Source organism: Physeter macrocephalus, chromosome 12, assembly GCF_002837175.3.
Source record: "Physeter macrocephalus isolate SW-GA chromosome 12, ASM283717v5, whole genome shotgun sequence".
Taxonomy (NCBI): Eukaryota; Metazoa; Chordata; class Mammalia; order Artiodactyla; family Physeteridae; genus Physeter; species Physeter macrocephalus.
Window position 1 is genome coordinate 13291213 of NC_041225.1, and position 22565 is coordinate 13313777.

Genomic DNA, 22565 nt, shown 5'->3' on the forward strand with positions numbered 1-22565 from the left:
TATACAATGGAATATTACTCAGCCATAAAAAGAAACGAAATTGAGTTATTTGTAGTGAGGTGGATGGACCTGGAGTCTGTCATACAGAGTGAAGTAAGTCAGAAAGAGAAAAACAAATACCGTATGCTAACACATATATATGGAATCTAAGGGAAAAAAAAAAAAGGTCATGAACCTAGGGGTAAGATGAGAATAAAGGCACAGACCTACTAGAGCATGGACGTGAGGGTATGGGGAGGGGGAAGGGTAAGCTGTGACAAAGTGAGAGAGTGGCATAGACATATATACACTACCAAATGTAAAATAGATAGCTAGTGGGAAGTAGCTGCATAGCACAGGGAGAGCACCTAGGTGGTTTGTGACCACCTAGAGGGGTGGGATAGGGAGGGTGGGAGGGAGGGAGATGCAAGAGGGAAGAGATATGGGAACATATGTATCTGTATAACTGAATCACTTTGTTGTAAAGCAGAAACTAACACACCTTTGTAAAGCAGTTATACTCCAATAAAGATGTTAAAACAAAAACAAAAAACCAAAACCCATGCTGGGATTTTGACAGTTTGCATTGAATCTATGGAGGATTGCCATTTTAATAATATTGAGTCTTCTGATCTGTGAACATCTTCATTTATTTAGATTTTTTATTTCTCAGAGTTTTGTAGTTTTCATTGTACAAGTGTACTGTTTACACTTTTTTTGTTAAACTTATGCTACAGATTTTATTCTGGTTGATGCTATTGTTGAATGGAATCATTTTTTAAACTTCATTTTTCGGTCATTCATTTGCTGTATTTAGAGAGAGAATTAAGTTTTGTTTATTGATCTTGTTTCCTGAGACTTTGCTGAACTCACTTATGAGCTCTAGCAGGTTTGGTTGTGTGTGTGTGTCCCTTAGGAATTTCTTCATGTAGGATCATGTTATCTAAGAGTAAAGACAGTTTTACTTCCTCCTTTCTAATCTGTGCTTTTTATCTCTCTTTCTTGCCTGATTTCTCTGGCTAGAAACTCCTTTACAGTGCTGGATAGAAGTGAGAGTGGACATCATTGTCTTTTTCCTGATATTAGGCAAAAACATTCAGTTCTTCATCATTGTGTATAATTTTTGCTGTAGGTTTTTGAAGGATACCCTATTAATTTGAGGAAGTTCTCTTCTATTCCTAGTTTATTGAGAGCTTAACATGCATGGGTGTTGGATTTTGTCAAATGCTTTTTCCACATTTGTTGAGATGCTAATACCATTTTTCCCCTTTATCCTATTATATGACATCCTACATTAATATGGCATATTTGAACATGTAACCAGTCTTGTGCTCTTGAGATAAATCTACTTGGGCATGGTGTATAATCTATTTTATATATTTTGGGATTTGCTTTGCTAATATTTTATTAAGGATTTCTGTCTTTGTTCATAATGTGTATTCATGTGTAGCTTTTTTTCTTTGTGATCAATCTTTTTCTAGCTTTGGTATCGGTAATACTGGTCTCCTAGGGTAGACTGAGTAGTGTCCTTTCTTCCTTTATTTTCTGGAAGAGTTTTTGAAGGATTAGTATTATTTCTTCTTTAATTGTTTGGTGGAATTCACCAGTGAAGACAGCTGAGCCTGAGCTTTTCTTTAACAGAAGATTTTACAAACAGATTCAGTGTCTTTCCTTTTTATAGGTTTATTCAGATTATTTTCTTGAGTAAGTTTTGGTAATTTGTACTTCTTATTAATTTTTCCATTTCATCTAAAAGTCTACTTTTTTGGTATAAATTTGTTCATAATATTGTTTTATAATCCTTTTGATTTCTGTATCAAAAAGATTTTTATATCAACAAAAGATTTCTGTGTCAAAGATTTTGATTTCTGGGGGACATCCCTGGTGGTCCAGTGGGTAAGACTCCATGCTCCCAATGGAGGGGGCCCGGGTTCACTCCCTGCTTGGGGAACTAGATCCTGCATGCATGCTGCAACTAAGAAGCCCTCATGCCTCAATGAAGATCCCATGTACTGCAACTAAGATCCGACGCAGCCAAAATAAATAAGTAAAAAGAAAATAAATATTTAACATATAACAAAGATTGTATTTTAAAAAAAGATTTTGGGGCTTCCCTGGTGGCGCAGTGGTTGAGAGTCCACCTGCCGATTCAGGGGACACGCATTCGTGCCCCGGTCCGGGAAGATCCCACATGCCGCAGAGCGGCTGGGCCCGTGAGCCATGGCCGCTGAGCCTGCATGTCGGAGCCTGCGCTCTGCAACGGGAGAGGCCACAACAGTGAGAGGCCTGCGTACCGCAAAAAAAAAAAAAAAAAAACAAAGATTTTTGATTCCTGTTATCAGTGATGTTCCCTGCCCCCTTTTTTATTCCTAATTTTGGTAAAGTTATTTTCCCTAGTGAGCTTGCACATTTTGTTACTATTTTTTAAGTTGATTTTTCTTAATTAGCAATTTTGCTAATCTCATTAATTTAATAATTTGAGTAAATTTTTCTGAATTCTTTCTGTAGACAGTTACATCATCTACAAATAATGTTTTATTTCTTTTGCAATTCTGTTTCCTTATTTTTTTTATACTGCTGACTAGAACTTGCAGTACAATTTAAAAAATCAAGTATGTTGGGACTTCACTGGTGGCACAGTGGTTAAAAATCTGCCTGCCAATGCAGGGGACATGGGTTCGAGCCCTGGTCCAGGAAGATCCCACATGCCGCGGAGCAGCTAAGCCCATGAGCCACAACTACTGAGTCTGTGCTCTAGAGCCCACGAGCCACAACTACTGAGCCCGTGTGCCGCAACTACTGAAGCCTGCATGCCTAGAGCCTATGCTCTGCAACAAGAGAAGCCACCGCAATGAGAAGCCCGTGCACTGCAATGAAGAGTAGCCCCCGCTCACCGCAACTAGAGAAAGCCCGTGCACAGCAGCAAAGACCCAACGCAGCCATAATAATAAATAAATAAATAAATAAATATATATATATATATATATATATATACACACACACACATACATCTTAGAAAAAACTGTGTTGAAGTATACATTACATGCAATAAATTTCACCCATTTTAAGTATATAGTTTAGTGAATTTTAACACATATACATACCCATGTAACCACTACCACAATTAGCACCCCAAAATGTCCCCATGTGACACTTTACAGTCTATTGTTCCCCTCCATCAGGTCCCAGGCAACCACCGGTACTCTTTCAGTAAGGAAAGATTCATTTTGCCAATTCTAGAATTTCATGTAAGTGGAGTCCTGTAATATACTCTTTTGTGTTTGTGTCTTTGGTGCAGCAGAGTGCATTTCTTTTTATTGCTGAATTTTATTCTTCTGTATGGATATATTTCAGTTTGTTTATCCACTTATCTGTTGATGGACATTTGACTGTTATCAGTAAAGCTTCAGTGCACACTTATGCTCAAGCCTTTGTGGCAGTACATTTTTTTTTTTTTTTGGCTGCGCGGAACTGCATGTAGGATCTTGGTTCCCTGACCAGGGATTGAACCAGTGCCCCCTGCAGTGCAAGTGTGGAGTCTTAACCGCTGGACCCACCAGGGAATTCCCCTACAATTTTAAATAAAAGTAGTGATAGTGCGCTTTTGTCCTAGATGTTAAAGGGACTGCTGTTAATACTTCCTCAGTTGACTGCAGTCTTTGCTGTGATTTTCTGGTAGATGCTCTTTATCAGATTAAGGAAATTCTCTTCAAATTGTAGTTTGATAGAAGTTTCAGAGATTTTTGTTTCTTTGTTTTATAATCGTGAATAGATGTAGATGTTGGATTTTTTGGAATTCTTTTGAGATGAGCACGAGTTTTTCTATTCTGCTAATGTGACGAATTATATCTATGGATTTAGAAATGTAAAGCTACCCTTGCATTCCTGACAAGCAAAATTTTCTAATTTAAATTAAAACTTTTTGAATGTTTTGGCATAATCATGATATTCTCTTTTCTTAATATCTGTAGCATCTGAAATTATAGCTGCCTTTTTATTCCTTATATTATTTGTGCCTTTTATTCTTTTTTAATAAATTTATTTATTTTATTTATTTACTTTTGGCTGCCTTTGTTTCTTTGTTGCTGTGCGTGGGCTTTCTCTAGTTGTGGTGAGCGGGCGCCACTCTTCGTTGCAGTGCGCGGGCTTCTTATTGCAGTGGCTTCTCTTGTTGTGGAGCATGGGCTCTAGGCATTAGGGCTTAAGTGGTTGTGGCACGCAGGCTCAATAGCTGTGGCTTGCAGGCTCTAGAGTGCAGGTTCAGCAGTTGTGGCACACAGGCTTAGTTGCTCCGCAGCATGTGGGATCTTTCCAAACCAGGGCTCAAACCTGTGTCCCCTGCATTGGCAGGCGGATTCTTAACCACTGCACCACCAGGGAAGTCCCTTTTATTCTTCTTGATCAACTTTTCTGGAGGTTTAACAGTTCTATTATCCTTTATAAAGAACCAACTTTGCTTTTGTTAATTCTGTTTTATATTAATCTTCCATTTCATTAATTTCTGTTCTTTATTTAGCATTCATTTTACATTCTTTGAGCTTATTTTGCCCCAAAATTGATTGTTTCCTTTTCTAATACATACATCTAAACCTATAAATTTCTCTTAATGTACTATTTGATTTATATCCTAGAAGTTTGTTTCATACTATTTTTTATCAAGGTAGTATATTTAGATAGTTTTAAAAGTCATGTAGTTTTACAAGGATTATCATGGAAAAACAGCAAAATGGTAAGTCCTTCATTTCATGATTATTTCTGTAGATGCTGACAAGACTTCCTCCAAAATTCAATGCTTGTTCCTTATTTGAAAATAAATACTTGAGAAGATAGGAATGGATGGATGCTTTTTTTTTAAAATTATGGTAAAATATACATAACATATTTACCATCGTAACCATTTTTAAGTGTGTGATTCACTGGTATTTGAGTACAGGCATATTGTTGTGCAACCATTGCCACCATGCATCTTGCAAAAGTGAAACTTCATACTCATTAAAGAAGAACTCCCCATTTCACCCTTCCCCAGGCCCTTGGCAATCACCATTCTACTTTCTGTCTTTATGATTTTTGAGTACTCAAGGTACCTCTTGTAAGTGGAATCATACAGTATTTATCTTTTCGTGACTGACTTATTTCACTTAACGTGTGTCTTCAGGGTTCATCCATATTGTAGCATATTTCGGAATTTCAATCCGTTTTAAGGCTGAATAATATTCCATTGTATTGGGACTTCCCTGGCGGTCCAGTGGTTAAGACTCTGCACTCCCAATGCAGGGGTGCGGGTTCGATTCCTGGTCAGGGAACTGAGATCCCACATGCTGCACGGCGCAGCCAAAAAATTAAAAAAAAAAATATTCCATTGTATCTACCACATTTTGCTTAACCACTCATCTGTCAGTGGTTACTTGGGTTGCTTCCATGTTTTAACTATTGTGAATAATGCTACTGTGACCATGGATGTGCAGATATCTTTTTGAAACCTTGCTTTCAATTCTGAGTATATACCCAGAAGCGGAATTGCTGGATCATGTGATAATTCTATTTTGAATTTTTTGAGGAACCGCCATACTGTTTCCCAAGAGGCTGTACCATTTTTACATTTCCACCAACAGTACACAGCGTTCCAATTTCTCCCATTCTCATCAACACTTGTTATTTTCAGTTGTTTTGATAGTAGCCTACCTAATGGGTATAAAAGGTGGTTATCTCATTGTAGTTTTGACTTGCATTTCCCTAATTAGTGATGTTGAACACCTTTTCATGAATACTCTTTTACTTGAAAGAATAACTCAGGGGCAGGGACTTCCCTGGGGGTACAGTGATGAGAAATCCGCCTGCCAGTGCAGGGGACATGGGTTTGATCCCTGGTCTGGGAAGATCCCACATGCTGTGGAGCACCTAAGCCCGTGCGCCACAACTACTGAGCCTGCGCTCTAGAGCCCACGAGCCACAACTACTGAGCCCGCGCACCTGGAGCCTGTGCTCTGCGACAAGAGAAGCCACTGGAATGAGAAGCTCGCGCACCACAGCGAAGAGTGGCCCCTGCTCAACAGAACTAGAGAAACCCCGCGTGCAGCAACGAAGACCCAACACAACCAAAAAAAGAAAAAGAAAAAAAAAACTCGGGGCAAACTGGTTTTTTCAGATGTGGATGTTTGGCAGGTAGATTTTCACAGATGAATGGAGTGACCCTGTCACTTCAAGAAAAACAACTGAAAGTATATGTTATTGATGATAAAGTTCTGGCTTTTGAGCAAACAGTTTTGGGACATTTGATCTGCCTCTGTGAGCTTGAAAGCTTTCCTGTACTTAAAAGACTTTTTGGTACGATTGGTTGGTGATGATATTAAAGAATGTGATTCTTAAAATGCTATAGAATGAAGCATTCGAAAGATCTGCATAAGTTAGTAAGGTAATATTTTCCAAATAAATAATGCATGATATTATAAAATATGCCTGTGTAAAATATACATCCAACCTACAATGTAGATTAACAGATTTTAATGTAACAGTACAGAAAATTTCTTGATGTGGTTTCAGATTCTACATTGCAGCCAGAGATTTGTTTGCATTTGCTTTTAATATTCATTTGCCCATCATTTTATTTTTAGCTTTTCTGAGTCAGTTTTAGGTTTGTTTCTTTAATAGTACATATAGTTGGGTTTTGTTCTGTGAGCCCAACCAGAAATCCATTTTTTTCTTTTGGTAAGTGAATTAATCCGTTCACATTTATTGAAATGACAGAATGTTTGATTTATAGTTACTGTGTATATTATGTTATCTCTGTGATGGTTTTTCTTGCTCTTTGTTTTACTTCATCTAATTTTTATTCTTTTTCTTCTTCCACTTTTGTCCAATTACCCTTATTAAGTTTCCATTCAAATCAGGTCTGTATTATAGTCTTCATTTTTTTTTTTTATCGGCAGGCGGACTCTCAACCACTGCGCCACCAGGGAAGCCCCTATAGTCTTCATTTTTGATGTGATTGCTATATCTTCTGTCATTTCTGGGGTCAGTCAACTCGTTTCATTACTTCCTTTTTTTTTAAATCTTTATTGGAGTATCGGCTCACGGGCCTAGCCGCTCCGCGGCATGTGGGATCCTCCCGGACCGGGGCACGGACCCGTGTCCCCTGCATCGGCAGGCGGACTCTCAACCACTGCGCCACCAGGGAAGCCCCTATAGTCTTCATTTTTGATGTGATTGCTATATCTTCTGTCATTTCTGGGGTCAGTCAACTCGTTTCATTACTTCCTTTTTTTTTTAAATCTTTATTGGAGTATAATTGCTTTACAATGGTGTGTTAGTTTCTGCTTTATAACAAAGTGAATCAGCTATACATGTACATATATCCCCATATCTCCTCCCTCTTCCGTCTCCCTCCCATCCTCCCTATCCTGCCCCTCTAGGTGGTCACAAAGCACGGAACAGATCTCCCTGTGCTATGCGGCTGCTTCCCACTAGCTAGCTATTTTACATTTGGTAGTGTATATGTGTCCATGCCAGTCTCTCACTTCGTCCCAGCTTATCCTTCCCCCTCCCCGTGTCCTCAAGTGCATCCTCTATGTGTGTCTGCGTCTTTATTCCTGTGCTGACCCTAGGTTCTTCAGAACCTTTTTTTTTTTTTTTTTTTTTTTTTAGATTCCATATATATGTGTTAGCGTACAGTATTTGTTTTTCTGACTTCCACAGACCCTAGGTCCATCCACCTCACTACAAATAACTCAATTTCGTTCTTTTTTAATGGCTACTTCCAATTTTTTGGTTCAGTTTTGTACTTAGTGTTTGAATTGCAATTCAATTTTTTTTTTTCATATACCTAAACTGGGATATTTAATTCAGTTTGGATTTTTGTGTTAGTTTTTTTCTGTGCTTTTTTTTTGGTGGAGTTGGTAGCTAAGTTGGTAATTTTTACCAGCTCATGGTTGGTTTTTTTTTTGCGGTACGCGGGCCTCTCACTGTTGTGGCCTCTCCCGTTGTGGAGCACAGGCTCCGAATGCGCAGGCTCAGCGGCCATGGCTCACGGGCCCAGCCGCTCTGCGGCATGTGGGATCTTCCCAGACTGGGGCACGAACCCGTGTCCCCTGCATCAGCAGGCGGACTCTCAACCACTGCGCCACCAGGGAAGCCCAGCTCATGTGTTTTTGTTTTCTCTTTTCTTCTGTAGCTTTGTATGGATGAAGAGTGCTTGTGTCTGCCTGTTCAAGACTATTCAAGACTTGATTTGGAGTGGTTTACAAGATTCCTCATTTAAAGCGCCCTCTTGTGTCATTACAATGATGTGCAACTCTTCAGTGGGTGGCGCCGAGGGACAGAATGTAGTGTCTAAGTGAAGGGTTGGTCTTCACCAAGATGGTTCCAGCCATTGAAACAGGGGAGGAGCATATGTGACAGAGATGCTGGCTGGTGGGTAAATGTTGTGGTAGTAGATTGCAGAAGTCTCTTCTGATTGATTGCGTTTTCTCAGTAAAACAGGAAAAAGGTTAGGCTGAGTGAGGATGGAAGAGAGAAAACTACTGGGTTCCACTAGGAAGACATTGGGATAATAGACAATGAATATACAGCTAGATCTTTTCATGTCATTAAATACATTCACAACATATTTTTATTGTTTGCTTGCAGTTCTGTTTTATGGCTTAAATTATGGTTCTGTGATTTTTTAAAACCAGTTTCCTATTGTTGAACCAAAAAGTTGTTTCCGATTTCTTACTGTTATAAATAAAATGGAGCAGTGTCTCTTGCTATACCATTCCTAAACCTGGAGTTTTTAAATTTTTTGTTGTTAAAATATAAGAATGGTTATCTTTCTCAGTGGTTCATAAACTGTAGTCAGATTATACACTTGTAGAACATAAATTTTAGGAGTGTGGTGATATCTTTAATATTCCAATACAAAATTTTCCAATCATGAATAATAAGATTCTAAATATGTACTTTTATATAGTCATACTGATTATTATTAGAAAAATGAAATTGAAACTATTATCATAATATTGTTTTATTGCTGGGAAAAATAATAGCATCACTAACTTGCTGTATACATTAGAGTCCACCAAAGTTAGTGACGCTTCTTACCAAAGTCTTGTCTGAAAATACGAGTCAGAATTATTTTGGTTGTAACCTAATCCCACAAAAGCAAGAAAGGGAATTCCTTATACCCAAGCAAAGGTATATCAGACAAGACCTGGGAAAGTAAGAAACAAGGGAAAGTAAGAAACAACGATGCATCCTGGGCCCTTAGCATCAGGAGTGTGTGAGCTGAGAGTGAGTCATCTCTCAGCGCCCATTGCAGTCTTCCACGTTCACTCCATGACTGTGATAGGAAGGAGGGAAAGATAATGCACTAGAAACGTCCAGAGGAAGTCACGGGAGAGGGGCTGAGTTGATGCTTTAAAGAGGGTTCATTACAAGAAGCTTCAATAATTTAATGAAATTGTGCAAGGGAGTGGTTATATTACCTGTAGAATTGATACTTCATGTCTTCTTTAAAGATCACATACAGCTTAAAGGAATTCAAGATCTTGCCATAGGGCACAATTGTAGAAGGTACAGTTTATGGCCAACCTGTACGTAAGCTAACATTGGCTGACATAAAGTTTATGTATAAGAAAAAAGTAATTCTTATATTCCAAGAGGCAGTACCCATCTCACCTGTAAACTTAAAAGACCAAGCAGAGATTTGAGAGAGTGAGAGAGAAGTTTAAATAGCTACAACTATCATTATTTTGAAGAGGCAAACATCGCTGTGTCAGTGAAATCTCTTAACTTGTGTTAAATCAAGTTGAGGGAGAGACGTTTTCCCTTAGATGTGCCCTGTGCACCTAAAGCAGCCATCAGGCTGTGGGTCTCTAGTCTGTGAGTTATTACAGCCCTTTCCAACTGGACTCCAGCCTCCGATTTCCACTTTCTTCTCTACAATTCTCTAAAGAGAGCTTTTCCTCAGAGCAGATTTCCCAATGTACTGCTTCACTCATGCCTCCACTGTGTTGTACCTTGAATCAGGGTCTGTTTGTCTGCCTGGTTGTAGGTGCTCTGAAGTCTGGCCATCTCGGCCATACGAGGCTTTAGTGCCCATTGGCCTCTGCTCCTCTCTGCTCTCTTGGGTTTCCTCTTGTGAAATAAATCTCACTGACCCTTGATGCAGCTCCAAGCAAGTATGAGTGTAATAATACCATAGGTAAAAAAAAATCTGAAGCAGAGGAAATATAAGCAAGAAAGTTGTAATGGGGAAAGCTGTACATGGATTTACATGTCATTTGGTCAGCATGGTTATCATGGCTGTATTAAATTTATCTCTGATCTTTTTTAAAATTCTTTTGGCTGCACTGCGTGGCATGCAGGATCTTAGTTCCCCGACCAGGGATTGAACCCATGCTCCCTGCAGTGGGGGCATGGAGTCTTAACCATTGGCCCGCCAGGGAAGCCCTATCCCTGATCTTTTTGGAGCCAAAACAAAAAGGATGAAGTGGTTATCTGTTTACCTCTCATTTTCAGAAAAGAGGGAGGGTGCAAAGCCTAACTCTTCTAATAATACTTTCATAAAAACGGTTCTTATGTAGGTCTTCATTATGGAAATCACTGAGTAGAATGGAGAGAATTCTTATTTCTAAGATTCTTGTGACAGGTTTCGTATAACTTTTTTACGGTCAGTTACTGAAAGCCACATGACGACAAAACTCAATTTTTGTCATTTGCTAAGAGAATGTAAGTCAAGTATGTAGTCTTCTAGTGTGTTAACTTGATCTAGTTGTAGAACGTCAGGAATTCAGGCGCAGAGGTATTGAATGACCTGCTCCCTGTCTTAATAGGATTCCTGACTTCAGGCACAGGTACCTCAGTTCACTGACTAGTTTTAATAAACATAACCATTGAGGGGTTAAAAAAATACTGATGCCTGTGGCCCACTCCCAGAAATTGTGATTTGGGGGAGTTTGGGGGGACGCCTGGGATGTGGACATGAGATTTTTCAGTCGTTCCCAGATGATTCTACATACGGCCGTTGAAAACCACTGGTCTCAACAACTAATGGAAGTGCCATTCTTGCCAGTAATTGGTTTAAGCTTGAAATACGAATTCATGTCCTCTGGTGTGCTTCTGGAAAAGCTAACATCTCTTGAGAGAGACGGGAAGAGGTTAGACGTTGCCATGTCTAAATAGACTCCCAGAACGGATGCAGCTGTCTTAGGGACCTCAAGGGGAGCCAGCTAAGCAGCTGACGATGACAGAAAAGAGATGGGAAGAAGCTGGGTCCGTGAGAAAAACTGAATCATGGAATTCACCACTCTTAGAGAGGAGATAGCCAACCTTCAGATTCCATGTTACGGCACATGAAATCATATATTCTTACTGTTTAAGCCATTTTGATTTGGGCTTTATATTACTTGCAGCCAAAGGCAGGCTAATACATGTGAGCCAAGGATAAGCTACTTTTGTCCGTCCAAAGGCCATGCGTCCCCACTCACCGCCCTCTTCACCGGAGGCTGTATTCACCGTCTGGGCTCCTGCAGGCAGCACACAGTAAGAAACGAGTGTATTTATTTTTGTGGTCGACATCTCTGAAATTGGGATGTACTTTACAGTTGATAGAATATCATATTTTCATTAGCAGGTTATTTTTTTTTTATTGGTACATTAAAAATGGTGGCTCTTATTAAGTTACTGACATTTAGATTTGGTTGAATGTAATCTTTAAATGAAATTGTATATAGGCAAAAATGTACTGTGAAATAAAATTTGTTATGGGATTTATTTTGGATTAATGAATTATGAAAACATAAAAAGGTTTTTAATGAAAACAGGTGATTCCCTGTATCCTCCCTTTTTCCCACCCCCTTTGTGGGAGGTAGAATTCTAAGATGGCTCCCAAGATTCCTCGTCCCCAGTGAACACAGCCTGTATAACCTGCTGAGTAAGCATTACTGTGAGTAGGGTGGACTTCACTCCCATGGTTAACTTACATTATATGCCAGAGATGAAGTGGTTTTTACCTTTGGTGTAACTGAGATCTCAAATCAGTTGCTTCTGAGTTAATCAAAAGGGAGATGATCCCAGGTGGACCCTCACTAATCAGATGAATCCTTAGAAGAGACTGGGCTCTTCCTGAAGTCAAAGATTAGAAGTGTCAGATTCCCCTACTAGCCTTGAAGTAAGCTGCCGTGGTTCGAGAGGGCCGTATCCAGAACTGTATCCAGAATGACAGGGAAGAAACGGGAGCTTCGGTCTTAAAACCACAAATTACTGAATCCTGCCAACAGCTTTAAGAACTTGGAAGAGGTGCTCCAGGCTTGTTTTGCATGTTCCTACCTCGGCCCTTGAATGGGCCGTTTCTCTAAGGAGCCCAGATTCCTTTTAATTGAGAAGACAGTCCCCACCTTAAAATGGTTCCACTTAGAGATTTTCACACACGATGGTGTGAAAGTGATATGCATTCAGTAGAAACCAGGCTTGTGTGTTTGAGTTATGATCTTTTCCCTGGGCTAGTGGTACGTGGTAGAACGCTCTCTCATGATGCTGGGCAGCCCTGCAGTCACGAGAGTCAACAACCAGGAACTTAACGACCATTCTGTACCCAGACAACCTCCTGTTTTTCACTTTCAGTACAGTATTCAATACATTACATGAGACAGTCAGCACTTGATTATAAATAAGGCTTTATGTTAGATGATTTTGCCCAACTAACTATAGGCTAATGTAAATGTTCTGAGACATTTCAGGTAAACTAGGCTAAGCTATGATGTTCAGTAGGTTAGGTGTATTAAATGCATTTTCAGCTTACGATATTTGCAACTTACACAGTGGGTTTATTGAGACGGAACCCCATCATAAGTTGAGGAAAATCTGTAGTAGTTAACAATCCAAGATCTGGATGCTGGATGTGCTTATTGCTTTTGAGTCTGGTCAGCTGAAGACAGGCCCTGAGAATGTAGTGTGAACTTTGATTTGTAGTGTCATACAAATCAAAGACACTTTAGGGAGGAGTGGCTTCGGCTTTTGAGGAGCTCCCCATCTCTTCTGCCTGGTCTGGGGACTATGGGTACTGGTTTTCAGTTGTCATGTGGGGGCTCTTGATTTTCAAGGCTGCTGTGGAGCTGGGGAGAGGAGAATGAGATTAGGGCAAGTCATTGTCACGAGGCATTTTACCCAGATACAGCTGTTTTTCTTGAGTAAATTCTCTTTGACTTGTTGTAAGGCTTTAATTTCCAGAATTCTGAAAAAGTTGATATTCACTGTTTTTGCCAGTGTTCTCTCATGCCTTTTATGGAGTAGTAGGTTTCAGAGATTCTTAGTCTGTCATTCCAGAAGTGGTAACAACAGTTCACTTTTAAGTATTTGACTTTTTTTTTTTCATGCCTGTACTTTAGAAATATTTATCTTTGATATGAAGACTGACTGTATGCCATTTTCCCAGTCCTTTTATTTTAGAGTCCCCCTTTCCTGCCTGGCGGTCCAGGAACTCATCCTCCTGGCAGGATGCTCCTCATTCCTGAGTATTTAGGGCCTTCGCTCCGGCTCCAAACGTTTAAACTGCCTTTTTCGGGGGTTCCACAGAAGTGGCCTTATTTACGTACTGTTCACGTAAGTCTTAAATAAATACGAGTTTTGTATCCCAGCTGTATCCTGTGCAAAAATATTTCCAATTTATTTGCCTGGATGTGTTGCTTGGCAGGTGAGTTTGTTACATAATAATATAAACTGGACTTTAATCTTGGACTTCCTGAACAGATTTGTGATTCAGCCCATATCTGCTGACACACGAGCTCTTTCAGCCTTCTGTGTGCCTGAGAACTGCAAGCCAACTTCAGCTTCCTCGTGGAGCTGAGCTCAGTTAGGTGAACCCGGAATCAACAGAAATGCTCCTTATTTCAGCCAGAGGCACATAAAACAGTCATTTCAGTCCATGAAGAAGGAAAACCTGGTCCCAGTGAATTCCTGATCGTCTCGGGGGCTGAATGGCTGTCCTTGTGCAGCTGTGAAGGGTTCTATGTTCTTGCCAAGCCGGGGAGGTGATGCGAGCCGCCCCTCAGGAAACGAGCCGCCCAGCCTCCCGCAAGACCGCCAGCAGCTCTGCAGGGCTGTGCTCTTGGAGATGCGCCTTCCAGCTAGATCTGCACCAGAAAAAAGGGGGAAAATGACCTTGACTTTCGAATGGGATGTGCGGGCCCCTCCAGCTGGGGGGTCAGAAGGCAAGAGGGAAAGGAGGAACAGAGGGGGAGACACTGCTGCTGCCCTCGACCTTTGTTCTGTCAAATGACAGCAAGATACCGTGGCTGAGGTGCTGCAACTGCATGAAGGACCATGGAACCGACCTCCTGGGCCAACCCACAAATTAGCGAGGGTCTGTTCAGAGCCGTCCAGGTCAAGTTGCAGGAGTGGGAAATGGGGATTCAGGCCAGCAGTTGTGTCCATGGCCTCAGGCCCTCACTGGCCTTCCCTCTTTCCTCTGAGGCCTCACCCACATTTTCTCTGTGTCAGGGGCAGCTTTAGCAAACTTAAGGCAAGGGCATCCCTCACCCTCCACCCTCCATTGGGCTCAGCAGCCCTCACACCCCTTGAATTGCCTTCCCTGATATTGTGGAACTGTTACAAGGGGTGTGCGGTGTCTCTGTCTTGTTGAAGGCTGTATTCCGTGCAAGGATCAGGCACAGAAAAGGCCCTCACTCACTAGTCATTAATCATTAAAATATTTCTCCCAACCGTAGGAAGAAGGGTGGCCCTTTAGGTGAAAAGAATGAAAGTGATGTCTTAAAATGTTGGCGACTTGAAGTGGCAGAGGCCAGACCATGGATCATCGCAGGTGGGGATGATGGGTCCGCTCCAGTAATTCCCCAGACAGACAGAAAGGAAGGAGGAGGGTGGCTGACAGCAAGGTTCCCCTGTGTATCAGCCCGGCGCGCACACACCTCCCTCTGTGTGACGTTCGCAGGTGCGTGTGCACGGGTGAGGGGCCCTCCGCGCTTGGCACGCTTCCTTCTCATTTCCACACTTGGGCCTCTTAACTAGTACCAGTCGCCAGCTACCTAGCACACGCCTCCCAGCTGGTCGCTGCCTACCAGTGTGTGTGGATCTGGGGAGCAGGTGGATCCCTGGTTGCTCACGTTGGAGGTTGGTGCCTATCAGTCAGAGACCACCCGGCACCCCCTTACGGTCCACAAAGCAGGTTTATGATTTGCTGCATCAAGACAGAGATTGCATTTCTGGGGACTGGGGGCAGCTCAACAGGAGGGAGTTAGGGAAAGATAAACACAGAGTTTTTGAGTCAGTCCTGAGATGGCCTTGGCGGGGGTGGGGCAGAATTTGTCAAGTACAGAATTGCCGGAAGAGCCGGTGGTGTTGTCCCTGCGAGTGAGCAGGTGTTAGGAGTTTACACTTAAGAGCTTGCCATGCTCACGCTCTGAATGGGTGCAGTTTCTGGGTGGTGTGAGTCCCAGAGCAGCCTGTTTTGAAAAGCTGTGGCTTCTGTTTCAGTTTTCGGTTTCCCCCTAAGGCTGGCTGGCAGCCGAGCAGTTTTTCGCTCTTATCAAAGTGTGGCAAGTAAGAGATGGAGGGATGCTAGGCAATGACCTTCCTGTCCAGCAGTGGGAGGGCGTTGCGCGCATGATGCCCGAGGACACGGCAGGATGGTTTCTCAGATTCAGGGAAGGCCCCGACTCTGAAGGAACTTCTGTGGAATTCCTGTCCTTTTTTTAAAATATAAATTTATTTATTGTATGTATATTTTATTCTTGGCTGTGTTGGGTCTTTGTTGCTGTGCGTGGGCTTTCTCTATTTCCGGCAAGCGGGGGCTACTCTTTTGGGGGGGGTGTATACTATTTTATTAACATTTAAATTTCACCAAGAGTTCAAGCATATGCTAGCCATTTGTTCAGATTTTTGAAATAAAGACAAAGTGAGCAAACAGCTTTAAGGGTGCGATGTACTTAACACTGCACTATAATATATTCACCAACTAGACAATCTAAGGGGTGGAATAACTATACACTTAGGAGCACCAAGTATAGGAACAAGCCCTGGAATTGGAGGAAAAACCTGCCATTCAGGACCGCACAGAGGTGCTTGGTTGCCGATAGAATCTCCCCTTGACTTCAGACTTGAGACAAACCGAGGGAGTCTGTCAGTATACAAAAACCACTGCCTTCAGTAACAGGATGGACTGACCAGAGCCAATTCAGATTGTGGGGGCCAGTCTGAAGCGAGCAGGGTTGGCTGGAGGCTGGACATGTTGCAGCTGAAGTCCAGCATCGGCAGATGAGAGCAGCCATGTTCTAAAAAATCGCTGATTTCTACACAAGTCGGGGCGGGGGCGCTACTCTTCGTTTCGGTGCACGGGCTTCTCACTGCGGTGGCTCCTCTTGTTGTGGAGCACGGGCTCTAGGTGCGCAGGCTTCAGTAGTTGTGGCACACAGGCTCAATAGCTCGAACCCGTGTCCCCTGCATTGGCAGGCGGATTCTCAACCACTGCGCCACCAGGGAAGTCCCCTGTCCATTTCTTTTGACTCAATTTTTTTTTTTTTTGGCCGTGCCCCACCGCATGGGAGATCTTAGTTCCCCCACCAGGGATGGAACCAGTGCTTCCTGCAGTGTAAGTGCAGTCCTGACCACTGGACCGGCAGGGAAGTCCCTCGACTCACTTTTGATCTAGCTTATACATCGACTCACTTTTGATCTAGCTTATAAATTGTGTTCCCCTTCTGTGTGTGTCAGAGGAAAAGGAAATGCAGGCCTTGCATTCCGGTTTTTAGGGCAGAACCTGACTTTATCTGGTACTTCACTTGCTCCACAATGTCCCCTGCTGTGAACGACAGCAGTTTCATTCACTGTAGACCATGGGGGAGGGGACTTCTGAGGCTGCACTGCGGTGGTGGGTGGAGGGGGGAGAGCCGCATCTCCTGCTGCTGCAGGAATGTTGCTGGAGAGGTGGTAGGGGTGCGGGGGACCCAGGGTAGGGGCTGTGGGGAGGGGAGGAGCGCTGCGAGAGGAAGCTTTTGATCCTGCAGACCCTGAGGGGAGAATGGTTTTGATTTCATGTCCAGTCTTCTAGGCTCATAATCCAGGGTTGGGATTAAGAGTCAAATTCCTTCCTTATCCCTGGACTCAGTGAATCTCTTTATGAATATGCTGATTGAGCCCCTTGTTTCAGCTCTTACTGCTGAAATAAGTAGAATTATGTCAGTGCTGGTTATAAAATTAGTCAACTTCTCTTTCAAAAAAAAAGAAACAAGGCCACAGTGTTTGAAAATTAGCCTCCTGAATGTCCCCAACGTGACTCTGCACTCATTGCAAAATGGTCTTCTTCTCTGACTCTCAACTCAGCAGGAATTACCCAAATAAGGTGATCGTTTTTTATCACTTTTAAGTGCTCCAAGATTATTGACAAAGAAAAGGGTGACCAGGCTGGCATGTGGGCTTTTGAAGAGAAGAGTGTGCTTGGCACTGGGTGGCTGTCCAGGTTCCCCAGGATGGAGGTGCCCCCTCCCTCGGTGAGGTGGGATGGTTGACCCTCAGCAGATGCTCTGCAGAGGAGGCCAGGATACCGGGTGTGTTCATTTGCCATAACAGAGGACCACAAACTCGGTGCCTAGAACAACGGAAATGTATTCTCTCTCAGTTCTGGAGGCTAGAAGTCTGAAGTCAAGGGGTAGGCATGGCCACGCTCTGAAGGCTCTAAGTGATGATCCTTCCTTGCCTCTATCTAGCTTCTGGTGGTGACTGGCGATCCTTGGCGTTTCTTGGCTGCGACAGCCTAACTCCAATCTCTACCTCTGTCTTCTCTCCCTGTGTACGTCTGCATCTGTTTTCTCTTATGAGGATACTGGTCATTGGGTTAAGCCCCGCCCCAATCCAGTATGACCTCATTTTAATTAACTAATTACATCTGCAAAATCCCTATTTCCAAGCAAGGTCACATGCACAGGTACCAGGTGTTAGGACTCGAACATACCTTTTTGGAGGACACAGTCCCGCCAAAACACAAGGCCTGTTCTGCTCCCGAGGCAAGAGGTTGCAGTAGAGCTGGGGTTGGGCCTTTGGGGCCTCCTAAAACTCCTCCGTGTTGCTGGGAAGCCTACCTCAACCTTTGAGACATACCACTGTAGCCCAGTTTTGCAATTTAAGGGATCACTTGTGTGTGTGGTTGTTTTGTTTGTTTGGTGTTAAGCACATATAAGGAGTTGAGTTTATCCCACCCCTCAGCCCGTAGCACGATCTCATCAGTGATGGAGGGATTCTCCCTTATTTTATTTTTTTCCCTTTCTGCCCTGCATCAGGATAGTTATGCCGGAGTGACAAACAACTCTAAAATCTCTGTGGCTTGAAACAACCAAGGATGATATTTTGCTCATGCTGCGCACATCGTGGGCCAGCAGTTCACTGTGTCACACAGGTAGGCACCTAAGCTGTCAGCGCGCAGCCTCCATCCGAGTGGGGCCAGATGCCATCAGGGAAGGGAAAGAACTCTGCAATAGTGTGACCGAACCACAAGGGGGCAGAAGTGCCCAGAGGTGGGAGAATAGGAGCTACTTGGCCAGATTTGCCAATGTTTGCCCTGATCGCCAGCTCTTTTATTGGGTTGGCCAATTGGGAAAAGCTGGAATGAACTTTTTGGCCAACCCAATATTTTGCGGCTTGTCTGTCACCTTGTCCATGGGTTTCCATTAAGGATTTCCATCTTCAGGAGGCTCTCACTGTTTCCTTCCTACTCATCTTTCTAATAGTCCCTTCTCCAATTCACTGCCTCAGGGCCCTGATCTTTACAAACTAAATTAAAGCCAAGTTGTTTGTGGGTGCGGTGGGTGGCCCCTCTTAATGCATTCACGTTGGTCCTCATGATTTAAGGTTCTCCAATCATCAGTCTCTAGACAAGTGCTGAGCACCTGCCGGGGAGAGCAGGTGCTGCGGCTACATCAGCAGGTGTGCAGACAAGATGCCTGCTCTCTCGGGACTTCCCTGGTGGTCCAGTGGTTAAGAATTCGCCTTCCAGTGCAGGGGACACGTGTTCGAGCCCTGGTTGGGGAACTAAGATCCCACATGCCGCGGGGCAGCTAACCCCTCGAGCCGCAACTACCGAGCCTGTGTGCTCTGGAGCCCACGCACTACAACTAGAGAAGCACTCATGCCGGAACAAAGACCCGGCGCGGCCAAAAAAAAAAAAAAAAAAAAAGTTGCCTGCTCTCATGGAGCTGGGATTCCAGCCAGTTAGATCCAGGATGCTTTGGGCTACAAACAACAAGAATTCCATCTCAAACCCACTTGAACCATTACCACATTATCTTATATAACAGGAAGTCCAGAGGCAGGAAAGTTTCCAGGGGTATTTCGATTGGGACCCCAGCTCCGTTTGGCTCTGCCATTCACCAGGAGGCTTTTTCCTTATACTAGCTTCTTTCATTGTCCGTAAAATGGTTTCCAGCAGCAACCGTGATGACATATTCCCTCTTATTCAGTGGAAAAGATAGATACCTTTCCAACCATGTAATAAGAAAGCCATTCCCTTCATTCTGCCTGGGACATTCACTGTGGTTGCCTTGGAGCCTGGAGCGTGGGTGGTGTGTGATCGCCTTCCCCTGAGTCACAGGCTGGAATGAGGAGTGTATTGGTTTACTAGGGCTGCCATCACAAAGGACCCAAGACACAATTATGGAGGCTAGAAGTCTGAGATCAAGGTGTCAGCAAGGCTGACTTCTGAGGCCTCTCTCCTTGGCTTGTAGATGGCTGTCTTCTCCTCCCTGGGTCTTCACACGGTCTTCCCTCTGTGTGTGTCTGTTTCCTAATCTCTTTTTATAAAGACACCAGTCCTGTTGGATTAGAGCCCACCCTAATGGCCTCATTTAAACGTAATTACCTCTTTAAAGACCCTATTTCGCAATACAGTCACATTGAGGTACTAGGGGTTAGGATTTCAACATCAGAATTGGGGTGTGGGTACACAGTTCAACTCATAACAAGGAGGGAAGGGGCTCTGAGCAAAACAGGTTTCTTTATGGAAGGTGGAAAAGGGAAATGGATATTGGATGGGCATCCAACGGCTTCATGCTATGGGGAGAGACAGAAAACAGGTAAACAAATATGATCATTTCAGATAGTGAAAAGTACTTTTGAAGAAAGCGAAACAGGGAAAGGTAATCAAGAGGGATGGCGGATGGGTGAGCAGCATTGTCAAGGGCAGCTGGGACGGCCTCTCTGGGGAGGGGACTTTTGAACCCACCCAAGTGGAGAACAGGATGAGGGTCAGAGCAAGGAGGAAACAGCAGATCCAGAAGCCCCAGGGTAGGAATGAGCTTGGCAGAGTCCAGGGGAAGAAAGGAGGCTGGTGCATTTGGAAGCATCACAAGCAGTGGTCCAGGAGGTCGGCAGGGGCCAGCTCACTCAGGGCTCTGGGATTTGGGGTTGCCCACTAAGATCCAGCTGCACACAGGGAAACAGTGATCATGACTGAACATGGAGTGTGTTGAATTTGCGCGTGGCCAAGTAACTCTGCAGAGATACATCTGTCCCGTGGGCAGACTCCAAACCACCGTAAAACCAGCATTGGAGTGAGAAAGACCCCTTGGAGGATGGTGCCCTTTCTCCAGCTTCCCAGGCCCAGTCCCCAACCAAGTTTGGCACTGCCTGCCAGCTGAAGGCAGGAAGGGAGGAATGAGTACATAGCTCATCTTAGCCCACAGGACTCCGGCAAGGGGTGAGGAACAAAACAAACTCTCCCTATGATGGAACTTGACGGCTTGGGTGGGGAGGACAGATGAGTCTAAGAAACAGAGATCTTTATCTCCAGCACCATGTCTGACCACTCGGCCAACTGTAAAGGGAAGGAAGGCGAGATATTGTCCAAGTGCCACCACATGACGGTTGTGAATCCTGGCTCAGGTCAGCAAGGTATACATACCATGGAGCCTGTTTTTCCTCTAAAAAGTATATCTAAAGAGCTTCCTGGAGGTAGAGAACTAGATGGAGAAAATCTGATTTTTCATTTGAAGGTGGTGGTCAGCCCAAACCCAGTTTTCACCAAGTCATACTCTCCTGTGTGCATGTCAGCTGACCCTCCCATGGCTTTGCCGATGCTGGATTTTGTTGGAAATGCTCCTTGTGAGACTGAGTATACCAGGAGATGGCTCGCATGTCCCACTAGAGTTCCCTAGTAAGAACCATTTCAATGCCAGCTCCTCCATGAACTGGTCCCAGCCCTTCCCTTGACCTCTGAGCTTGGTGAACCTGCAGCACCGTGCACGGGGACTTTAACTCTGTTTCTCCCACTGTCCCTGGTGAGATATGTGAAGATCTTATCTCCCAGCCTGAGTATAAACCCTGTCTTAGGCAGGGATCATCTGTTTGCAAAGAACACCCAAAAGGGCTATCTGATGAAACCCACAGGTCAGAAGCCAGATTTCAGGAGGCACTGGAGCCCTAAGCAGGAAAGCAGGAGTGGCACGGTTAGCACATGGCCCTGAAATCCTTTGAAACCTCTCCGTTCAACTCAACTCAGTGAGGTCACTGGTCCATGTCCACTTCCCTTGACTCAGTGGCTGCTTGTGACTGTCAGCCAACAGTGTGGCGGAGGTGACCCTACGTGACTTCCGAGGCTGGGTCGTAAAGGCCATGCAGCTTCTACCTTGTTTTCTGGGACATGCACTCTAAGAGTCCTGAGCCACCATGTCAGAAGTCTGCCTACTCTGAGGCCACCATGCTCTGAGAAAGCTAACCCACAAGGAGAGTCCAGGGATAGCTTTCCCGTTGTCAGTGTGTCACCGAGTCACCCCAGCCCAGGCCAGACATGCAAGTGCGTGAATGACCCTTCAGGTAAGCCCAGCCCCCAGCCAAGGAGTCTTCCCAGCTGAGGGAGGTACAGACTTTGTGGAGTAAATATAAACCACCCCACTGTGCTCTGTCTGAATTCCTGACCCACAGAATTTATGAGCATAATAAAGTAATTGTTTTAAGCTGCTAAGTTTGGGGATATTTTATACAGCAGTAATAACCAGAACACAAAACTAGGCTCCCTCTCTGCAAGTTTCCTTTCTTCCCACGTAGCATTATCGTCCTCTCTGTGTAGATGAGCCCAAGGTGGTCATCCCAGACCTTGCTTTACATTGCGACTTCCTTCAGACCCTTGAGATTCTGAGTCCTAATTCCAAACACCAGGAAATGAAATCTGATTGTCACCACACACGATCACAGTGTTTGCAACACCTAGGCTACATGGATGATATATCTGTGTATCCTTATGCATACAGTTAGTATATACTGACCACCCTCTTTTGCTGCTTTTACTTTCATAGCACTCATCCCTCTTTGAAATCACACACTTTTCTTGTGTATATATATTATCTTCTCGCTTGCTATAGTGTAAGGGTACCATGAGGTCAGGGTCTCTGTCCATCTTCTCGTCCATTGTGTTCTGAACAACTAAAACAGTGCCTGGAACACTGTAGATATCCAGGAATATGTATGCAGCTTATAAACACCTACAGATTTTCATTGTACAAGGTAAAAGTCGTAGAAGTCCACTTTTCTCTCCCTGCAGTGTGAGCTTGGTGAAAGCTGAGTCAGTGGCTGGTGGACCCATTCAAGGCTGACCATGTCTCTCCTTGGGGCAC

At 43.8% G+C, this 22565-nt stretch overlaps 1 protein-coding gene across 1 annotated transcript in view; it reads left to right on the forward strand.

Moving 5' to 3' along the window:
* The window catches only part of ZC3H8 (zinc finger CCCH-type containing 8), a 46261-nt gene extending 37536 nt beyond the window's left edge, over nt 1-8725 (forward strand). The window contains exon 9 of the mRNA XM_028497131.1: nt 8147-8725. The gene's annotated coding sequence lies outside the window, so the exon portion shown is untranslated. The remainder of the gene's footprint in view (nt 1-8146) is intronic.
* The last annotated feature ends 13840 nt before the right edge of the window (nt 8726-22565 follow it).